This window comes from Carassius gibelio, chromosome A3 (genome assembly GCF_023724105.1).
Source record: "Carassius gibelio isolate Cgi1373 ecotype wild population from Czech Republic chromosome A3, carGib1.2-hapl.c, whole genome shotgun sequence".
In the NCBI taxonomy this organism is placed as follows: Eukaryota; Metazoa; Chordata; class Actinopteri; order Cypriniformes; family Cyprinidae; genus Carassius; species Carassius gibelio.
The window spans coordinates 612,325-623,880 of NC_068373.1; the positions used below are offsets into that span (position 1 = coordinate 612,325).

The following is an 11,556-nucleotide window of genomic DNA, read 5'->3' on the forward strand; positions in this document are numbered from 1 at the left end:
TACAGCAACTGGTATTCCGAGGCGGTCTCCCATCCAAGCACTAAACAGGTCCATACCTCCTAAGATTCAAAGATTGGGCATTTACTCTTTTTTTTTTTTTTTTTTGTTGCAAGATTATTATGTAATTAGTAAAAATTGCCAAAAATATTACAGCAACTGGTATTTCCCGGCCGTCTTCCATCCAAGTACTAACCAGGCAAAACCTGCTATTATTCAGAGATCGGGCATTGACTTTTTTTTTTTTTTTCAAGATTATTATATAATTGGTGAAAAATTTCCAAAAATCTTAAAGCAACTGGTATTACCAGGGTGTCTCCCATCCAATTACTAACCAGGCCCATACCTGCTAAGATTCAGATATGGGGCATTGACTCCTTTCTTTTTTTCTTGCAAGATTATTATATAATTTGTGAAAAATTTCCAAAAATCTTAAAGCAACTGGTATTACCAGGGGGTCTGCCATCCAATTACTAACCAGGCCGAAACCTGCTTAGTTTCCGAGCTCAGACATGATCTGGCATAGCCAGGGTGGAATGGCCATAAGCGAAGACTGCTGCAAAGAGAGAGCTATTTAAAGATCAGCCAATCTAATCGCCGGTACATTATACAGGACCAAACCTGCTTAGCTTCCGAGAGCAGACGAGATCAGGCATAGCCAGGTTGTTACGGTCGCAAGCGAAGGATACTGCAAAGAGAAGACTATTTAAAGATCAGCCAATCAAATCGCCCATACATTATATAAGTAGGAATGAAAATCCAAAAGCTTACAGCACATGGTATTCCGAGGCGGTCTCCCATCCAAGCACTAACCAGGCCAATACCTGCTAAGATTAAGAGATCGGCATTGGCTCTTTTTTTTTAAGATTATTATATAATTAGTAATAAATTTCCAATAATATTAGAGCACCTGGTATTACCAGGGGGTCTCCCATCCAAACACTACACAGGTCAATGACTGCTAAGATTCAAAGAATGGGCATTCACTCTTTTTTTTTTCAAGATTATTATATAATTTGTGAAAAATTTACAAAAATCTTAAAGCAACTGGTATTACCAGGGGGTCTCCCATCCAATTACTAACCAGGCCCAAACCTGCTTAGCTTCCGAGCTCAGACATGATCTGGCATAGCCAGGGTGGTATGGCCATAAGCGAAGACTGCTGCAAAGAGAGAGCTATTTAAAGATCAGCCAATCTAATATAAGTAGGAAAGAAAACCCTAAAGCTTAAAGCACCTGGTATTCCCAGGCGGTCTCCCATCCAAGCACTAACCAGGCCAATACCTGCTAAGATTAAGAGATCGGGCATTGACTCTTTTTTTTTTTTTTTTTTTTTTTTTAAAGATTATTATATAATTAGTAATAAATTTCCAATAATATTAGAGCACCTGGTTTTCCGAGGCGGTCTCCCATCCAAACACTAAACAGGTCCATAGCTGCTAAGATTCAAAGATTGGGCATTGACTCTTTTTGTTTCAAGATAATTATATAATTAGTACAAATTTCCAAAAATATTACAGCAACTGGTATTCCGAGGCGGTCTCCCATCCAAGCACTAAACAGGTCCATACCTCCTAAGATTCAAAGATTGGGCATTTACTCTTTTTTTTTTTTTTTTTGTTGCAAGATTATTATGTAATTAGTAAAAATTGCCAAAAATATTACAGCAACTGGTATTTCCCGGCCGTCTTCCATCCAAGTACTAACCAGGCAAAACCTGCTATTATTCAGAGATCGGGCATTGACTTTTTTTTTTTTTTTCAAGATTATTATATAATTGGTGAAAAATTTCCAAAAATCTTAAAGCAACTGGTATTACCAGGGTGTCTCCCATCCAATTACTAACCAGGCCCATACCTGCTAAGATTCAGATATGGGGCATTGACTCCTTTCTTTTTTTCTTGCAAGATTATTATATAATTTGTGAAAAATTTCCAAAAATCTTAAAGCAACTGGTATTACCAGGGGGTCTGCCATCCAATTACTAACCAGGCCGAAACCTGCTTAGTTTCCGAGCTCAGACATGATCTGGCATAGCCAGGGTGGAATGGCCATAAGCGAAGACTGCTGCAAAGAGAGAGCTATTTAAAGATCAGCCAATCTAATCGCCGGTACATTATACAGGACCAAACCTGCTTAGCTTCCGAGAGCAGACGAGATCAGGCATAGCCAGGTTGTTACGGTCGCAAGCGAAGGATACTGCAAAGAGAAGACTATTTAAAGATCAGCCAATCAAATCGCCCATACATTATATAAGTAGGAATGAAAATCCAAAAGCTTACAGCACATGGTATTCCGAGGCGGTCTCCCATCCAAGCACTAACCAGGCCAATACCTGCTAAGATTAAGAGATCGGCATTGGCTCTTTTTTTTTAAGATTATTATATAATTAGTAATAAATTTCCAATAATATTAGAGCACCTGGTATTACCAGGGGGTCTCCCATCCAAACACTACACAGGTCAATGACTGCTAAGATTCAAAGATTGGGCATTCACTCTTTTTTTTTTCAAGATTATTATATAATTTGTGAAAAATTTACAAAAATCTTAAAGCAACTGGTATTACCAGGGGGTCTCCCATCCAACTACTAACCAGGCCCAAACCTGCTTAGCTTCCGAGCTCAGACATGATCTGGCATAGCCAGGGTGGTATAGCCATAAGAGAAGACTGCTGCAAAGAGAGAGCTATTTAAAGATCAGTCAATCTAATCGCCGGTACATTATATAAGTAGGAAAGAAAACCCTAAAGCTTAAAGCACCTGGTATTCCCAGGCGGTCTCCCATCCAAGCACTAACCAGGACAATACCTGCTAAGATTAAGAGATCGGGCATTGACTCTTTTTTTTTTTTTTTTTTTTTTTTAAGATTATTATATAATTAGTAATACATTTCCAATAATATTAGAGCACCTGGTATTCCGAGGCGGTCTCCCATCCAGACACTAAACAGGTCCATGACTGCTAAGATTCAAAGAATGGGCATTGACTCTTTTTTTTTTCAAGATTATTATATAATTTGTGAAAAATTTACAAAAATCTTAGAGCAACTGGTATTACCAGGGGGTCTCCCATCCAATTACTAACCAGGCCCAAACCTGCTTAGCTTCCGAGCTCAGACATGATCTGGCATAGCCAGGGTGGTATGGCCATAAGCGAACACTGCTGCAAAGAGAGAGCTATTTAAAGATCAGCCAATCTAATCGCCGGTACATTATATAAGTAGGAAAGAAAACCCTAAAGCTTAAAGCACCTGGTATTCCCAGGCGGTCTCCCATCCAAGCACTAACCAGGCCAATACCTGCTAAGATTAAGAGATCGGGCTTTGACTCTTTTTTTTTTTTTTTTTTTTTTTAAAGATTATTATATAATTAGTAATGAATTTCCAATAATATTAGAGCACCTGGTTTTCCGAGGCGGTCTCCCATCCAAACACTAAACAGGTCCATAGCTGCTAAGATTCAAAGATTGGGCATTGACTCTTTTTGTTTCAAGATAATTATATAATTAGTACAAATTTCCAAAAATATTACAGCAACTGGTATTCCGAGGCGGTCTCCCATCCAAGCACTAAACAGGTCCATACCTCCTAAGATTCAAAGATTGGGCATTTACTCTTTTTTTTTTTTTTTTTGTTGCAAGATTATTATGTAATTAGTAAAAATTGCCAAAAATATTACAGCAACTGGTATTTCCCGGCCGTCTTCCATCCAAGTACTAACCAGGCAAAACCTGCTATTATTCAGAGATCGGGCATTGACTTTTTTTTTTTTTTTTCAAGATTATTATATAATTTGTGAAAAATTTCCAAAAATCTTAAAGCAACTGGTATTACCAGGGTGTCTCCCATCCAATTACTAACCAGGCCCATACATGCTAAGATTCAGATATGGGGCATTGACTCCTTTCTTTTTTTCTTGCAAGATTATTATATAATTTGTGAAAAATTTCCCAAAATCTTAAAGCAACTGGTATTACCAGGGGGTCTGCCATCCAATTACTAACCAGGCCGAAACCTGCTTAGTTTCCGAGCTCAGACATGATCTGGCATAGCCAGGGTGGAATGGCCATAAGCGAAGACTGCTGCAAAGAGAGAGCTATTTAAAGATCAGCCAATCTAATCGCCGGTACATTATACAGGACCAAACCTGCTTAGCTTCCGAGAGCAGACGAGATCAGGCATAGCCAGGTTGTTACGGTCGCAAGCGAAGGATACTGCAAAGAGAAGACTATTTAAAGATCAGCCAATCAAATCGCCCATACATTATATAAGTAGGAATGAAAATCCAAAAGCTTACAGCACCTGGTATTCCGAGGCGGTCTCCCATCCAAGCACTAACCAGGCCAATACCTGCTAAGATTAAGAGATCGGGCATTGGCTCTTTTTTTTTAAGATTATTATATAATTAGTAATAAATTTCCAATAATATTAGAGCACCTGGTATTACCAGGGGGTCTCCCATCCAAACACTACACAGGTCAATGACTGCTAAGATTCAAAGAATGGGCATTCACTCTTTTTTTTTTCAAGATTATTATATAATTTGTGAAAAATTTACAAAAATCTTAAAGCAACTGGTATTACCAGGGGGTCTCCCATCCAATTACTAACCAGGCCCAAACCTGCTTAGCTTCCGAGCTCAGACATGATCTGGCATAGCCAGGGTGGTATGGCCATAAGCGAAGACTGCTGCAAAGAGAGAGCTATTTAAAGATCAGTCAATCTAATCGCCGGTACATTATATAAGTAGGAAAGAAAACCCTAAAGCTTAAAGCACCTGGTATTCCCAGGCGGTCTCCCATCCAAGCACTAACCAGGCCAATACCTGCTAAGATTAAGAGATCGGGCATTGACTCTTTTTTTTTTTTTTTTTTTTTTAAGATTATTATATAATTAGTAATAAATTTCCAATAATATTAGAGCACCTGGTATTCCGAGGCGGTCTCCCATCCAGACACTAAACAGGTCCATGACTGCTAAGATTCAAAGAATGGGCATTGACTCTTTTTTTTTTCAAGATTATTATATAATTTGTGAAAAATTTACAAAAATCTTAAAGCAACTGGTATTACCAGGGGGTCTCCCATCCAATTACTAACCAGGCCCAAACCTGCTTAGCTTCCGAGCTCAGACATGATCTGGCATAGACAGGGTGGTATGGCCATAAGCGAAGACTGCTGCAAAGAGAGAGCTATTTAAAGATCAGCCAATCTAATATAAGTAGGAAAGAAAACCCTAAAGCTTAAAGCACCTGGTATTCCCAGGCGGTCTCCCATCCAAGCACTAACCAGACCAATACCTGCTAAGATTAAGAGATCGGGCATTGACTCTTTTTTTTTTTTTTTTTTTTTTTTTTTTAAAGATTATTATATAATTAGTAATAAATTTCCAATAATATTAGAGCACCTGGTTTTCCGAGGCGGTCTCCCATCCAAACACTAAACAGGTCCATAGCTGCTAAGATTCAAAGATTGGGCATTGACTCTTTTTGTTTCAAGATAATTATATAATTAGTACAAATTTCCAAAAATATTACAGCAACTGGTATTCCGAGGCGGTCTCCCATCCAAGCACTAAACAGGTCCATACCTCCTAAGATTCAAAGATTGGGCATTTACTCTTTTTTTTTTTTTTTTTTTGTTGCAAGATTATTATGTAATTAGTAAAAATTGCCAAAAATATTACAGCAACTGGTATTTCCCGGCCGTCTTCCATCCAAGTACTAACCAGGCAAAACCTGCTATTATTCAGAGATCGGGCATTGACTTTTTTTTTTTTTTTTCAAGATTATTATATAATTGGTGAAAAATTTCCAAAAATCTTAAAGCAACTGGTATTACCAGGGTGTCTCCCATCCAATTACTAACCAGGCCCATACCTGCTAAGATTCAGATATGGGGCATTGACTCCTTTCTTTTTTTCTTGCAAGATTATTATATAATTTGTGAAAAATTTCCAAAAATCTTAAAGCAACTGGTATTACCAGGGGGTCTGCCATCCAATTACTAACCAGGCCGAAACCTGCTTAGTTTCCGAGCTCAGACATGATCTGGCATAGCCAGGGTGGAATGGCCATAAGCGAAGACTGCTGCAAAGAGAGAGCTATTTAAAGATCAGCCAATCTAATCGCCGGTACATTATACAGGACCAAACCTGCTTAGCTTCCGAGAGCAGACGAGATCAGGCATAGCCAGGTTGTTACGGTCGCAAGCGAAGGATACTGCAAAGAGAAGACTATTTAAAGATCAGCCAATCAAATCGCCCATACATTATATAAGTAGGAATGAAAATCCAAAAGCTTACAGCACCTGGTATTCCGAGGCGGTCTCCCATCCAAGCACTAACCAGGCCAATACCTGCTAAGATTAAGAGATCGGGCATTGGCTCTTTTTTTTTAAGATTATTATATAATTAGTAATAAATTTCCAATAATATTAGAGCACCTGGTATTACCAGGGGGTCTCCCATCCAAACACTACACAGGTCAATGACTGCTAAGATTCAAAGAATGGGCATTCACTCTTTTTTTTTTCAAGATTATTATATAATTTGTGAAAAATTTACAAAAATCTTAAAGCAACTGGTATTACCAGGGGGTCTCCCATCCAATTACTAACCAGGCCCAAACCTGCTTAGCTTCCGAGCTCAGACATGATCTGGCATAGCCAGGGTGGTATGGCCATAAGCGAAGACTGCTGCAAAGAGAGAGCTATTTAAAGATCAGTCAATCTAATCGCCGGTACATTATATAAGTAGGAAAGAAAACCCTAAAGCTTAAAGCACCTGGTATTCCCAGGCGGTCTCCCATCCAAGCACTAACCAGGCCAATACCTGCTAAGATTAAGAGATCGGGCATTGACTCTTTTTTTTTTTTTTTTTTTTTTAAGATTATTATATAATTAGTAATAAATTTCCAATAATATTAGAGCACCTGGTATTCCGAGGCGGTCTCCCATCCAGACACTAAACAGGTCCATGACTGCTAAGATTCAAAGAATGGGCATTGACTCTTTTTTTTTTCAAGATTATTATATAATTTGTGAAAAATTTACAAAAATCTTAAAGCAACTGGTATTACCAGGGGGTCTCCCATCCAATTACTAACCAGGCCCAAACCTGCTTAGCTTCCGAGCTCAGACATGATCTGGCATAGACAGGGTGGTATGGCCATAAGCGAAGACTGCTGCAAAGAGAGAGCTATTTAAAGATCAGCCAATCTAATATAAGTAGGAAAGAAAACCCTAAAGCTTAAAGCACCTGGTATTCCCAGGCGGTCTCCCATCCAAGCACTAACCAGACCAATACCTGCTAAGATTAAGAGATCGGGCATTGACTCTTTTTTTTTTTTTTTTTTTTTTTTTTTTAAAGATTATTATATAATTAGTAATAAATTTCCAATAATATTAGAGCACCTGGTTTTCCGAGGCGGTCTCCCATCCAAACACTAAACAGGTCCATAGCTGCTAAGATTCAAAGATTGGGCATTGACTCTTTTTGTTTCAAGATAATTATATAATTAGTACAAATTTCCAAAAATATTACAGCAACTGGTATTCCGAGGCGGTCTCCCATCCAAGCACTAAACAGGTCCATACCTCCTAAGATTCAAAGATTGGGCATTTACTCTTTTTTTTTTTTTTTTTTTGTTGCAAGATTATTATGTAATTAGTAAAAATTGCCAAAAATATTACAGCAACTGGTATTTCCCGGCCGTCTTCCATCCAAGTACTAACCAGGCAAAACCTGCTATTATTCAGAGATCGGGCATTGACTTTTTTTTTTTTTTTTCAAGATTATTATATAATTGGTGAAAAATTTCCAAAAATCTTAAAGCAACTGGTATTACCAGGGTGTCTCCCATCCAATTACTAACCAGGCCCATACCTGCTAAGATTCAGATATGGGGCATTGACTCCTTTCTTTTTTTCTTGCAAGATTATTATATAATTTGTGAAAAATTTCCAAAAATCTTAAAGCAACTGGTATTACCAGGGGGTCTGCCATCCAATTACTAACCAGGCCGAAACCTGCTTAGTTTCCGAGCTCAGACATGATCTGGCATAGCCAGGGTGGAATGGCCATAAGCGAAGACTGCTGCAAAGAGAGAGCTATTTAAAGATCAGCCAATCTAATCGCCGGTACATTATACAGGACCAAACCTGCTTAGCTTCCGAGAGCAGACGAGATCAGGCATAGCCAGGTTGTTACGGTCGCAAGCGAAGGATACTGCAAAGAGAAGACTATTTAAAGATCAGCCAATCAAATCGCCCATACATTATATAAGTAGGAATGAAAATCCAAAAGCTTACAGCACATGGTATTCCGAGGCGGTCTCCCATCCAAGCACTAACCAGGCCAATACCTGCTAAGATTAAGAGATCGGCATTGGCTCTTTTTTTTTAAGATTATTATATAATTAGTAATAAATTTCCAATAATATTAGAGCACCTGGTATTACCAGGGGGTCTCCCATCCAAACACTACACAGGTCAATGACTGCTAAGATTCAAAGATTGGGCATTCACTCTTTTTTTTTTCAAGATTATTATATAATTTGTGAAAAATTTACAAAAATCTTAGAGCAACTGGTATTACCAGGGGGTCTCCCATCCAATTACTAACCAGGCCCAAACCTGCTTAGCTTCCGAGCTCAGACATGATCTGGCATAGCCAGGGTGGTATGGCCATAAGCGAACACTGCTGCAAAGAGAGAGCTATTTAAAGATCAGCCAATCTAATCGCCGGTACATTATATAAGTAGGAAAGAAAACCCTAAAGCTTAAAGCACCTGGTATTCCCAGGCGGTCTCCCATCCAAGCACTAACCAGGCCAATACCTGCTAAGATTAAGAGATCGGGCATTGACTCTTTTTTTTTTTTTTTTTTTTTAAAGATTATTATATAATTAGTAATGAATTTCCAATAATATTAGAGCACCTGGTTTTCCGAGGCGGTCTCCCATCCAAACACTAAACAGGTCCATAGCTGCTAAGATTCAAAGATTGGGCATTGACTCTTTTTGTTTCAAGATAATTATATAATTAGTACAAATTTCCAAAAATATTACAGCAACTGGTATTCCGAGGCGGTCTCCCATCCAAGCACTAAACAGGTCCATACCTCCTAAGATTCAAAGATTGGGCATTTACTCTTTTTTTTTTTTTTTTTTTTGTTGCAAGATTATTATGTAATTAGTAAAAATTGCCAAAAATATTACAGCAACTGGTATTTCCCGGCCGTCTTCCATCCAAGTACTAACCAGGCAAAACCTGCTATTATTCAGAGATCGGGCATTGACTTTTTTTTTTTTTTTTCAAGATTATTATATAATTGGTGAAAAATTTCCAAAAATCTTAAAGCAACTGGTATTACCAGGGTGTCTCCCATCCAATTACTAACCAGGCCCATACCTGCTAAGATTCAGATATGGGGCATTGACTCCTTTCTTTTTTTCTTGCAAGATTATTATATAATTTGTGAAAAATTTCCAAAAATCTTAAAGCAACTGGTATTACCAGGGGGTCTGCCATCCAATTACTAACCAGGCCGAAACCTGCTTAGTTTCCGAGCTCAGACATGATCTGGCATAGCCAGGGTGGAATGGCCATAAGCGAAGACTGCTGCAAAGAGAGAGCTATTTAAAGATCAGCCAATCTAATCGCCGGTACATTATACAGGACCAAACCTGCTTAGCTTCCGAGAGCAGACGAGATCAGGCATAGCCAGGTTGTTACGGTCGCAAGCGAAGGATACTGCAAAGAGAAGACTATTTAAAGATCAGCCAATCAAATCGCCCATACATTATATAAGTAGGAATGAAAATCCAAAAGCTTACAGCACCTGGTATTCCGAGGCGGTCTCCCATCCAAGCACTAACCAGGCCAATACCTGCTAAGATTAAGAGATCGGGCATTGGCTCTTTTTTTTTAAGATTATTATATAATTAGTAATAAATTTCCAATAATATTAGAGCACCTGGTATTACCAGGGGGTCTCCCATCCAAACACTACACAGGTCAATGACTGCTAAGATTCAAAGAATGGGCATTCACTCTTTTTTTTTTCAAGATTATTATATAATTTGTGAAAAATTTACAAAAATCTTAAAGCAACTGGTATTACCAGGGGGTCTCCCATCCAATTACTAACCAGGCCCAAACCTGCTTAGCTTCCGAGCTCAGACATGATCTGGCATAGCCAGGGTGGTATGGCCATAAGCGAAGACTGCTGCAAAGAGAGAGCTATTTAAAGATCAGTCAATCTAATCGCCGGTACATTATATAAGTAGGAAAGAAAACCCTAAAGCTTAAAGCACCTGGTATTCCCAGGCGGTCTCCCATCCAAGCACTAACCAGGCCAATACCTGCTAAGATTAAGAGATCGGGCATTGACTCTTTTTTTTTTTTTTTTTTTTTTAAGATTATTATATAATTAGTAATAAATTTCCAATAATATTAGAGCACCTGGTATTCCGAGGCGGTCTCCCATCCAGACACTAAACAGGTCCATGACTGCTAAGATTCAAAGAATGGGCATTGACTCTTTTTTTTTTCAAGATTATTATATAATTTGTGAAAAATTTAAAAAAATCTTAAAGCAACTGGTATTACCAGGGGGTCTCCCATCCAATTACTAACCAGGCCCAAACCTGCTTAGCTTCCGAGCTCAGACATGATCTGGCATAGACAGGGTGGTATGGCCATAAGCGAAGACTGCTGCAAAGAGAGAGCTATTTAAAGATCAGCCAATCTAATATAAGTAGGAAAGAAAACCCTAAAGCTTAAAGCACCTGGTATTCCCAGGCGGTCTCCCATCCAAGCACTAACCAGACCAATACCTGCTAAGATTAAGAGATCGGGCATTGACTCTTTTTTTTTTTTTTTTTTTTTTTTTTTTTAAAGATTATTATATAATTAGTAATAAATTTCCAATAATATTAGAGCACCTGGTTTTCCGAGGCGGTCTCCCATCCAAACACTAAACAGGTCCATAGCTGCTAAGATTCAAAGATTGGGCATTGACTCTTTTTGTTTCAAGATAATTATATAATTAGTACAAATTTCCAAAAATATTACAGCAACTGGTATTCCGAGGCGGTCTCCCATCCAAGCACTAAACAGGTCCATACCTCCTAAGATTCAAAGATTGGGCATTTACTCTTTTTTTTTTTTTTTTTTTGTTGCAAGATTATTATGTAATTAGTAAAAATTGCCAAAAATATTACAGCAACTGGTATTTCCCGGCCGTCTTCCATCCAAGTACTAACCAGGCAAAACCTGCTATTATTCAGAGATCGGGCATTGACTTTTTTTTTTTTTTTTCAAGATTATTATATAATTGGTGAAAAATTTCCAAAAATCTTAAAGCAACTGGTATTACCAGGGTGTCTCCCATCCAATTACTAACCAGGCCCATACCTGCTAAGATTCAGATATGGGGCATTGACTCCTTTCTTTTTTTCTTGCAAGATTATTATATAATTTGTGAAAAATTTCCAAAAATCTTAAAGCAACTGGTATTACCAGGGGGTCTGCCATCCAATTACTAACCAGGCCGAAACC

General features: G+C 38.3%; 10 pseudogenes; all 10 read right to left on the reverse strand.

Moving 5' to 3' along the window:
- Positions 1-1,032: 1,032 nt before the first annotated feature.
- On the reverse strand, positions 1,033-1,151 carry LOC127965037 (uncharacterized; annotated as a pseudogene).
- A 1,392-nt stretch (positions 1,152-2,543) lies between these two features.
- On the reverse strand, positions 2,544-2,662 carry LOC127958143 (uncharacterized; annotated as a pseudogene).
- A 371-nt stretch (positions 2,663-3,033) lies between these two features.
- Positions 3,034-3,152, reverse strand: LOC127958599 (uncharacterized; annotated as a pseudogene).
- A 1,406-nt stretch (positions 3,153-4,558) lies between these two features.
- On the reverse strand, positions 4,559-4,677 carry LOC127965049 (uncharacterized; annotated as a pseudogene).
- A 369-nt stretch (positions 4,678-5,046) lies between these two features.
- Positions 5,047-5,165, reverse strand: LOC127960238 (uncharacterized; annotated as a pseudogene).
- A 1,399-nt stretch (positions 5,166-6,564) lies between these two features.
- Positions 6,565-6,683, reverse strand: LOC127965055 (uncharacterized; annotated as a pseudogene).
- Positions 6,684-7,052: 369 nt separating this feature from the next.
- LOC127960248 (uncharacterized) lies at positions 7,053-7,171 on the reverse strand (annotated as a pseudogene).
- A 1,398-nt stretch (positions 7,172-8,569) lies between these two features.
- On the reverse strand, positions 8,570-8,688 carry LOC127958605 (uncharacterized; annotated as a pseudogene).
- A 1,407-nt stretch (positions 8,689-10,095) lies between these two features.
- Positions 10,096-10,214, reverse strand: LOC127965063 (uncharacterized; annotated as a pseudogene).
- A 369-nt stretch (positions 10,215-10,583) lies between these two features.
- On the reverse strand, positions 10,584-10,702 carry LOC127960250 (uncharacterized; annotated as a pseudogene).
- Between the last annotated feature and the right edge of the window lie 854 nt (positions 10,703-11,556).